This window comes from Acartia tonsa, chromosome 7 (genome assembly GCF_053477335.1).
Source record: "Acartia tonsa isolate MP-2025a chromosome 7, ASM5347733v1, whole genome shotgun sequence".
NCBI lineage: Eukaryota > Metazoa > Arthropoda > Copepoda > Calanoida > Acartiidae > Acartia > Acartia tonsa.
The window spans coordinates 10988683-10997249 of record NC_137266.1 but is presented as its reverse complement, the minus strand read 5'-3'; the positions used below and the strand labels follow the sequence as shown (position 1 = coordinate 10997249).

At 33.3% G+C, this 8567-nt stretch overlaps 1 long non-coding RNA gene across 1 annotated transcript; it reads left to right on the top strand.

Annotated features, from left to right (window-relative positions):
• The first annotated feature begins 3123 nt into the window (after positions 1 to 3123).
• LOC145324122 (uncharacterized) lies at positions 3124 to 8567 on the top strand. Its single transcript, XR_013881190.1, has 5 exons — positions 3124 to 3162; positions 3462 to 3510; positions 5726 to 5779; positions 6584 to 6658; positions 8159 to 8567. It is a non-coding gene; the product is annotated as an uncharacterized LOC145324122 (long non-coding RNA).

Below are 8567 nucleotides of genomic sequence, written 5' to 3'. Positions count from 1 at the left end.
GAGCAGCTAAATTTTTAAAAATCGGTTATAAAAAATATGGAGGGGGAGGGGCGTACAATCTCCCAATCGTAGGGTTTAACAGAAATTTAAAATGATAAAAGATAAAAGATATATCTAGTTTGGAACTATCAACATTTTAAATTTTGCATTATATTTAGAGTCAATTTTTGGGTAGTACACTTTTCAGCTTATGGCAACTCATGTTACAAAAAGTGCATAACTTGTATAATTATATATATTGTAAAATTATTTAGTTTAAAATCAACCTTTAAAGCAATTGGTCAAACTTGAAATGTTTCATAAGGGCTTTTTGAGTAAGTACACAACAAAAAAGTAGTACGTTTTTTTAACTGTAGATTTCTATTACAACTGAACCAATTGAGTCCTCCATTTTATGGAAGCTTCTTATATGTCCCGAGATGGTTTAAGGCTATTTTTCTGTCCTAGATGCTAAGGGCGCATCCGCTAGTAAACTATATGCTTGTAAAACTTCATTATCAATTCAACTGTATGTCTTTTGACTGTTTCTATGTGTGTACCGAGGGATCTCTCAAACTGCTGAACCAATATGGTTCTCCTGTACATGAAAATTTTTATTGGTCCAGGGAAGTTTTATAATTATTTTGGGGGAACGGTAATGCCTTCTCTTATGATAAATCGCCCCTAAAATACAATGACCCAGCGCTTATTTTCTATTTGTATCTTAAAGGTGTATTTATACTTGACTGCTGCTTGTTGGCTTATTTTGGGCTAGATGTTCAAGCTTATGATAGAGTTGAACTACAAGGTAAGGCCTTAATGCATTAACTAACAAGACCTAAACAGTCAGAGATGCGTACTGCGTAGATATGTATAATTTACATGATTTAATATAGAATTAACAGTATGTAATCGTATTATATAAAGTTGTAAGGTTTTTTTTTGTCTGTAGCGAAGGATCTATCTAACCGCAGGATCGTTATACTTCTCCTTCTCAATGAAGCTTCTTATAGGCCCAGAGATGGTTTTAGGCTATTTTTATGTCCTTCCATATCCCTTGAATATATAGCCGCTAGTATATCTAGAGAGAGAGAGAGAGAGAGAGAGTAAGAGAGAGAGAGAGAGAGTAAGAGAGAGAGAGAGAGAGAGAGAGAGAGAGAGAGAGAGAGAGAGAGAGAGAAAAAAAAAAGAGGAGAGAGAGAGAGAGAGAAATTTGAAATATTTGAAAAGTATTCTGCTGAAATAAAAGGAGTGTTATCTATCATATGCACTAAATATAAAATAAATCTTTAACTCTAATGGCACTCGTATACCATTTAATCTATTAATGGTATACAACTTTGATGAAAGGAGTGAGGGACGGAGAAATTCAGTGAGTCAGTGAGGGAAGTGGTTACTTATAGAGATGCTATGTATCCAGCAATGGTACTCAAAAACAATTAAAGTTACACTTAGTCGCCAGGGAAAATTAGTTAAACTGTCATTTGATGAAATTTCTTATTTCTTTCTATTCTTACTGTATAAAACTTAACTGTTATTTTCAATTTACAATAGGTGGATTCCAAAAAGAAGAGGTTATATGTAACTATGATAATGGATGGGATTGCGATGTTTCTTCATGTAAGTAAAAATAAAGCTTAATCTTAGCATTTTTTAGACTAAATCACTTAAAAAGTTGATATTTTAAAAAAATCAAGGCTCGGTAGTCACTCGGTTTCATCTGAGTGTGGCTTACAGAGGCTGCAGCTGGGATCATCTATTGTTTAATGATATGCTTCATTACATTGTCAAACGCCATCCAGATAACCAATTATTTTTTATTTCATGAACGTTGTCTGGATATCTTAATACTGGGGATGCCTATGAATTGTTACTTTTTTGGGCTAGGGCTCTCCCTCTACTCCAACTATTTATGCCTATCAGCAACAGGAACCATTTTAATGACGTTGGTTCTGACGCCATGTTTCGAGATTCAAACAGCTCACCTTCCTGTCTAAGAGCAGATGCTACACGTGTTATGCCACAGCTGCAAGTTAGAACGTTGGCTTAGTGTACTTGTGGCTTTAGGTTGTTTAGAATGTAGAATGTGCCTCTGAGTGTCACGAGCATTATCTTGATCAAAACTTGTAGTTCTTCTATATTTTAGATCCTCAAAAGTGTTGGTATACCTATAATTGTAGCAGCAACAGTCAGGCAAAATAAACATTTTTATTTTAAAAATCAACAATTATGTAATATTTCATAGAAGCGAAAATTAGATAAACATTATATAGCAGGGTTTTATAGTGGAGAAGACAATAACAATTAGAAGCTAGGAAATTGCGTTAAATCCAGGATAATTTAAAAAAAATTAATTTAATTTTAAAACGTTCCTATAAAAATGCTACGCTTATAACTTTATTTCTAACCTATGTACAATACATACATAAGTAAATTGATTTTTTTCAAATTATAAAATAAAAATTATTCAACTTGGTTTTAGATATGGAATCGTGTAGATGACATTAAAAGATACTATAATATAAACACAAGGAATTTTTATGAATTTATAAAAAAATACTAATTCACATTAATTTATTTTAATCCTATAATATAAAGTAGAAAGCGTTTTTTGTCTGTCACAAAGGATCTTGCTAACTGCTAAATCAATATTGTTCTCCTTTACAGTGAAGCTTCCTATAGGTCATGGGAAGGTTTTAAACTATTTTGAAGAGGGTATCTTCACCCCCTCCCCCCCAATTTTTTTTTACTCTTTTGGAACTCAAATTTAAATTGGGATGAGGTCGACTTTTCCCCCTCCTACCTTAACAGCCCCTAGAGGCTTCTAGGGGGCATAGCCGCTAGTAACTATTATAAAGCTGGTTAATTAAGAAAACTATCAGATTATGAACCTATTTTAGTTTTTTCAGACTTTCTACTGTTTTAGCCATTTGTAAGGGTGACTTTGCTTTTGAGTGTATCTTGGTATCTCTCATAGTTTCCGGGAGCCCCCCCCCCCCCTCCCCCGGAATTGTAATTTATTGCCCCCCACTCCAAAATAGCTTTAAAATTGCATAAGTTGCTTAATTAATATAAAAATTTTATTGTTGTAGGTTAAAATAAGATTTTTAATTTACCAATCATAAAAATAATTATTACAGTCCAGACTCAGATAATCTCAATATTGAAGTATACAGAATGCAGGTTATTATAAATATTTTAACTCGAAAAGTCTACATGTTCTTTTTTGTGATGTTATTACTCCATCATGAAGCAAAGAAATATTATAGATTTGAAAAATATATATAAAATGGTAATATTATATGTACGAATCTGATTAATATAAGCTGGATTAGTACCAAATCCAAGCAATACTGAAAAATCATGTATATCATCGTATAATACACAATTTCCACGAATAATGAAATAATAAAGTTTGGTTTTAATCTTATGATTTTTTATTTATAAATGCTCAGAAAACTGAATAACTATTATAATCTTAGGATCACGATAGAGTAAAGGAATATCTAGATGATAACTGCTGGTTTGAAGGTACTTGAAAGATTCTATGTCCAATTAAACAAAGACTATTTAAAGAGATATTTGGGGTATAGTCTCTTTCGTGACATCACCTCTTTTAAGGGGCGTTTTGTCTTACTTTCACAGTAGCTTTTCTTCTATTTCTAGCCCCTGCGGGGGAGGGGGGGGGGGGGCTTGAACCCTAACCCTCTATGGTAGTTGAAATAGAGAATGAACAAGGATGACAACATCCACAACTAGCGAAACTAGAATAGTTATTTCTTTTATCGTATTATAAACCGCTTTCCGCGGATTTAGAATGTACAATTATAAGATTAAAACTAGTTTTTTTTTAGCCCCGAGTTGCCGAAGGCACGGGCTAAAAAAACTGGTTTTAATCTTATGATTGTGTGGTAGGGATGAAGCAGTTTAACCCTACTGAGCGAGTTTGGTCAAAAGAGCCCCTAGCCTTAAGGATTCTATCAATAAAGTACTACAAGTAGTTACTGTTTGAATGTTATATTTGAACTGAATATATACAACAAGTTAATAGCTTTATATACAAACAGATTACAATAATGGGTTAGGTAGAAAATGGGTGTGGAGAAGATGGGGGAGCCTCAGCCAGGTGAATAGTAGATGGGTAGGCTCTGGTAGGGGGTAAGGTAGACGATGAAGGAAGATCTCGATCATAACTATTTTCGGACAGATTCACCCCCTCTCTTTCTCCATTCCCTTTGAACTGGATGGTTCTGGATTATCTATTCCAAAACTTGTTAGCGATAAGGTGTTTATACAAGTGCGCCAATGTTTTTTTTTTTATAAAATTGTTAAAAAATGACATCTGTTTGGTTTTCCTTTGCAATTAAGCTTTTTTTAGGTACAGGGAAGGTTTTTAACTATTTTGGGAGAGCGTATCTCCACCCTCCCAATTTAAAATCACACCCCCAAATTTTTTTTCTGAATATTTCTTATTAAAACTCAAATTAAAAAGTAGAAGGGCGGTTGACTTATCCCCCTCCCACCTAAAGAACACCTAGAGGCTTCTTGGGGGCGTCCGTTGCCCCTAGTCTTTCTTAAAATAAAAGCTATGTCTTGCATTTTTTTTCAATTAGGTGTTTGATCACGAATTTCATATGGTAAAAATATTTTTCTTATTTAATTGTTATCCTAATAAGATAAAAGTTATGCTTGAAAATTGTTTTAATAGCTATTATTATATGTTGCATTTTTAGATAAACGTCAGAATTTGTGTCAGAATTTGCATCATTTGCGTCATTTCTATTTCAGATTTTTATTACCCGTCATCAAGGTAGACGTCCCCCGGAAAAGGGTAGGTTACTGGAACATGCAGGGGGGAGGGGCAACTCCCTCCCCATATCAGCGGGTGATAAGTTGACCGCTTTCTTTGATGGTCAAACAATGGCAGAATGGGTTGGCTAGAATTGTGATAAGGAGGGGATTAACGTCTGGGTGTTATCGGCAGTCCTGGAGCATAGCATGCTCTAGGAAAGGCCAATCTGTCTGTCCGACTACCACAATTGTACATTTCTATATTCGTAGAAAGCTGGATATAAAACGATGATAGACATAGTTTTTTCGTATGGATGAGAACCGGTTCCTATCCACCGGATTCAAATAAATACGAGAAAATATTAGATAGACATCCTGAAAAATAATACAAAATATTATACTAAAGTCAAAAAACCTTTTAAATTTATAATGTGAAAATCTAGGAATAAGCAAATCTTAATGAAACTGTGTGGTAATATATGTAAAATGTAAACTTATTTAATCCATGAATTTATTTCAGCCGTATATCTTAAATAGGAGTCTAGAAACTCATGAAAACTTAAAAATCTAGGAATCAAACTTTCACCCCAACCAATATGCAAATTTCAATGAAACTTGATAAAAGTATGAGAAATTTGTACTATTTCAATCCCTGAATTTATTTCAGCCTTATATATTGAATAGGAGTCTAGATAATCATGAAAACTTAAAAATCTATTAACCCATCTAGCACCACAAGAAATCAACGAATCTTAATGAAACTTGGTAAAAATATGAAGAATGTGAACTTTGAAAATTTGAGTAATCTATCTTGAAAAGGAGCCGAGAAAATCATGTTTCCCCAAAAACGTTTCAGACAGAAGGACAATTCAACTTATAGAGTAGCTTCACTACTAAAAATGATATATACTATTTGCGATATTAAATGAGCCTAACTAAGAATAAATTATTTTAGAGGGAGTTTGTGGAAGCGGGTACGACAAACTCACTGTAGGCTCATCTGTATCAGGTAATCTGTGGAAAAGGGTACGGCAAACTCACTGTAGGCCCATTTGTATCAGGTAATCTGTGGAATCCGGTATGACGAACTCAATGTAGTCCCATCTGTATCAGGTAATATGTGGTAAAGGGTACGACAAACTCACTGTAGGCCCATTTGTATCAGGTAATCTGTTGAATCCGGTATGACGAACTCAATGTAGTCCCATCTGTATCAGGTAATATGTGGTAAAGGGTACGACAAACTCACTGTAGGCCCATTTGTATCAGGTAATCTGTGGAATCCGGTATGACGAACTCACTGTAGTCCCATCTGTATAAGGTAATATGTGGAATCACGTACGACGAACTCACTTGTAGGCTCATCTGTATCAGGTAATCTGTGGAATCGGGTACGACGAACTCACTGTAGGCTCTGTATCAGGTAATCATTCTCATGACTAACCAAGAATTAGGTTTGGTAAGTTTTGATACATTTCCTTCAGAAAAGCAAATGATTTTAAAAAGCTATATGATTAAAGTGCCTCTTTCTTGATACTGAAAAATCATGTATTTGCCCATGCCTTCGGTCCCTCAATATTGGCGGAAAGCTGTCTATAAAATCTGTGATAAATAACTAATCCACACCCCTTGAATCTTAGTTAATATTGGTCTTTGATAATCTATATTCTATATCTGCTATTTAAAATGTGTTTAATGGTGTAAGTTGCCCCTGATTTGTATGGGCAAAGTCATTCCACTCAAAGAAGATACTTTACCTTCTTTTATTCCACCTTGATTTTATATAGATTCATAAGACTATTTTTTTCTGTAGGTTCTCAATACGTGCAACAGACAGATTTGCTGTCATTAAGCAGGAGCTGCCCATCCAACAAACCCTGTAATACAAGTCAGTAGACATTTATTTTTTTAAAAATCATATAATAGTCTATCGGTTTTGAAACCAATTTATATCTACTGGATTAGAACTGTACTGAAAAATCATGTATAGAAATGTAGTTTTCTACGATTATAAAAATGTACAATCATATACATATTACAACCAGTTTTGATAGCCCGTCATCAAGGGGGCTAACAAAACTAGTTTTAATCTTATATTTTTCCCTTTAATATCCGCGGAAACCTGTATATGATACAAATAACTATTAACCATTAGTCCATGTATTTTACACAGGAAGGGAGGGGATAATGGACTGTTTATTAGACTAGTCTCCAAAATTTTTAATAATGTCTTCTTAAACGTTGGCTTAACAACTTTGAGGACTTTATCGAATTTTGATTGGTAGGTAAATTAAGAAGAGAGTACATACATTTCAAACACTAATGTAATCTACAAAGGAATCTAATTTTGTGATGCATCATTTGGGATGTTTTTATGTTTTTTAATGATTGTCTTATCTCTTAATATCCTTGATTTTGACGTGTAAATTATTTAATTTTTAAACTAATGGTGTTTTTGTTTATCTCGAAAAAAATAAATAAAGGGTACTTTTAGAGATTTTAGGGGATGGGACGATTAAATATAGATTAAAATTCTTCCCCAATTATGATAAACAAAAATAACTTTTCTAAAATTATACATTTTTATATTGAAACATTTGAATAATAGAAGTTGTAACCATCCGACCAAGTATTGATAAAAGTTCTTAAGTCAACCATTAAGATAACCTGTGTACAAAAAGTTTGTTTTTAGAAGTATTTTAAAGTTAGTATGTTTTTCAACCTATTTTTAGAAAAATTACACTATTCTAAGACATGAAGATATATTTCGATTTTAGCAATCATTTTTAATTCATTTTGTCTAAAAAAAATATAGGTATGAGACATTCGATAACAGCAGATATGATAAGATATTAAACATAAATTTAAATAAAACAATGTCACAAATTAATTTGAAACTTATCACCAGAAAATCGGAATGACAACTGAAGAAGTTTGAAATAAGAGAATAAAACATGACTTATTATGGGGAGGAGTAGGGAATAAATTTTGGCCTTGTTTGAGGTAATCAGGGGGCGGGGCAAATAAATTTATTAAAGGAATTTTTTGGATGGTTAGGAAATAGGAGTTTTGGACAGGTGAGTTTAGTTGAAGGAGGAGAAAGAAAAAAAACTGGGAGAAGGAAAAAAATGTGGGAGGAGTGGGGTTTGGGGGGGGGGGGGAGAAATGGAATTATGAAGAAAAAACAGAAATCATTAATAACAAAAATTACAATAATTAGACTGTTTTCAGTAATCAGTAAATGGAGAAAGCCACTCAAAAATCAGACATGTGACGTCATAAAAATGAAAGAGATGAAAGGAGAAGTGAGAAAGAAAACCCCCAAAAAAGAGATAGATAATCAATAATTTTTTGACGTTACATGTCTGATTTTTGAGTTCTGTTTTAGGAGGGAGATGTAAGAAAATGGAGAAGAATGGAAGAAGATGGAAGTGTCCCAGATATTAAACTTTTCCTTCAAACACATTATTGAACCACTTACCTCCCCCTCCCCTCACCAACGTTATCTTTTTTTATCATAAAAATCGAAAACAAGGAGGTGGTTAGGTTTTATTCATTGAGCCCTTTTGGTTTAATGGGAGGGGGGAGGTGGGTGTTCTAACCTTGTGAGGCTAACTTGAACCTAATAAAACAAATAAACAATGACTTTTTTCTAAATGTAACCTTTCCATATTTAATTTTTTTAATACTAGTGTGGGGGTTTATTTGTGGTGCTTTGAGGAAAATCATCATTTTTATAGACAAAATATATCTTTGTTATTATATGACATAGCATCTGTAAATGTTATAGCATGATA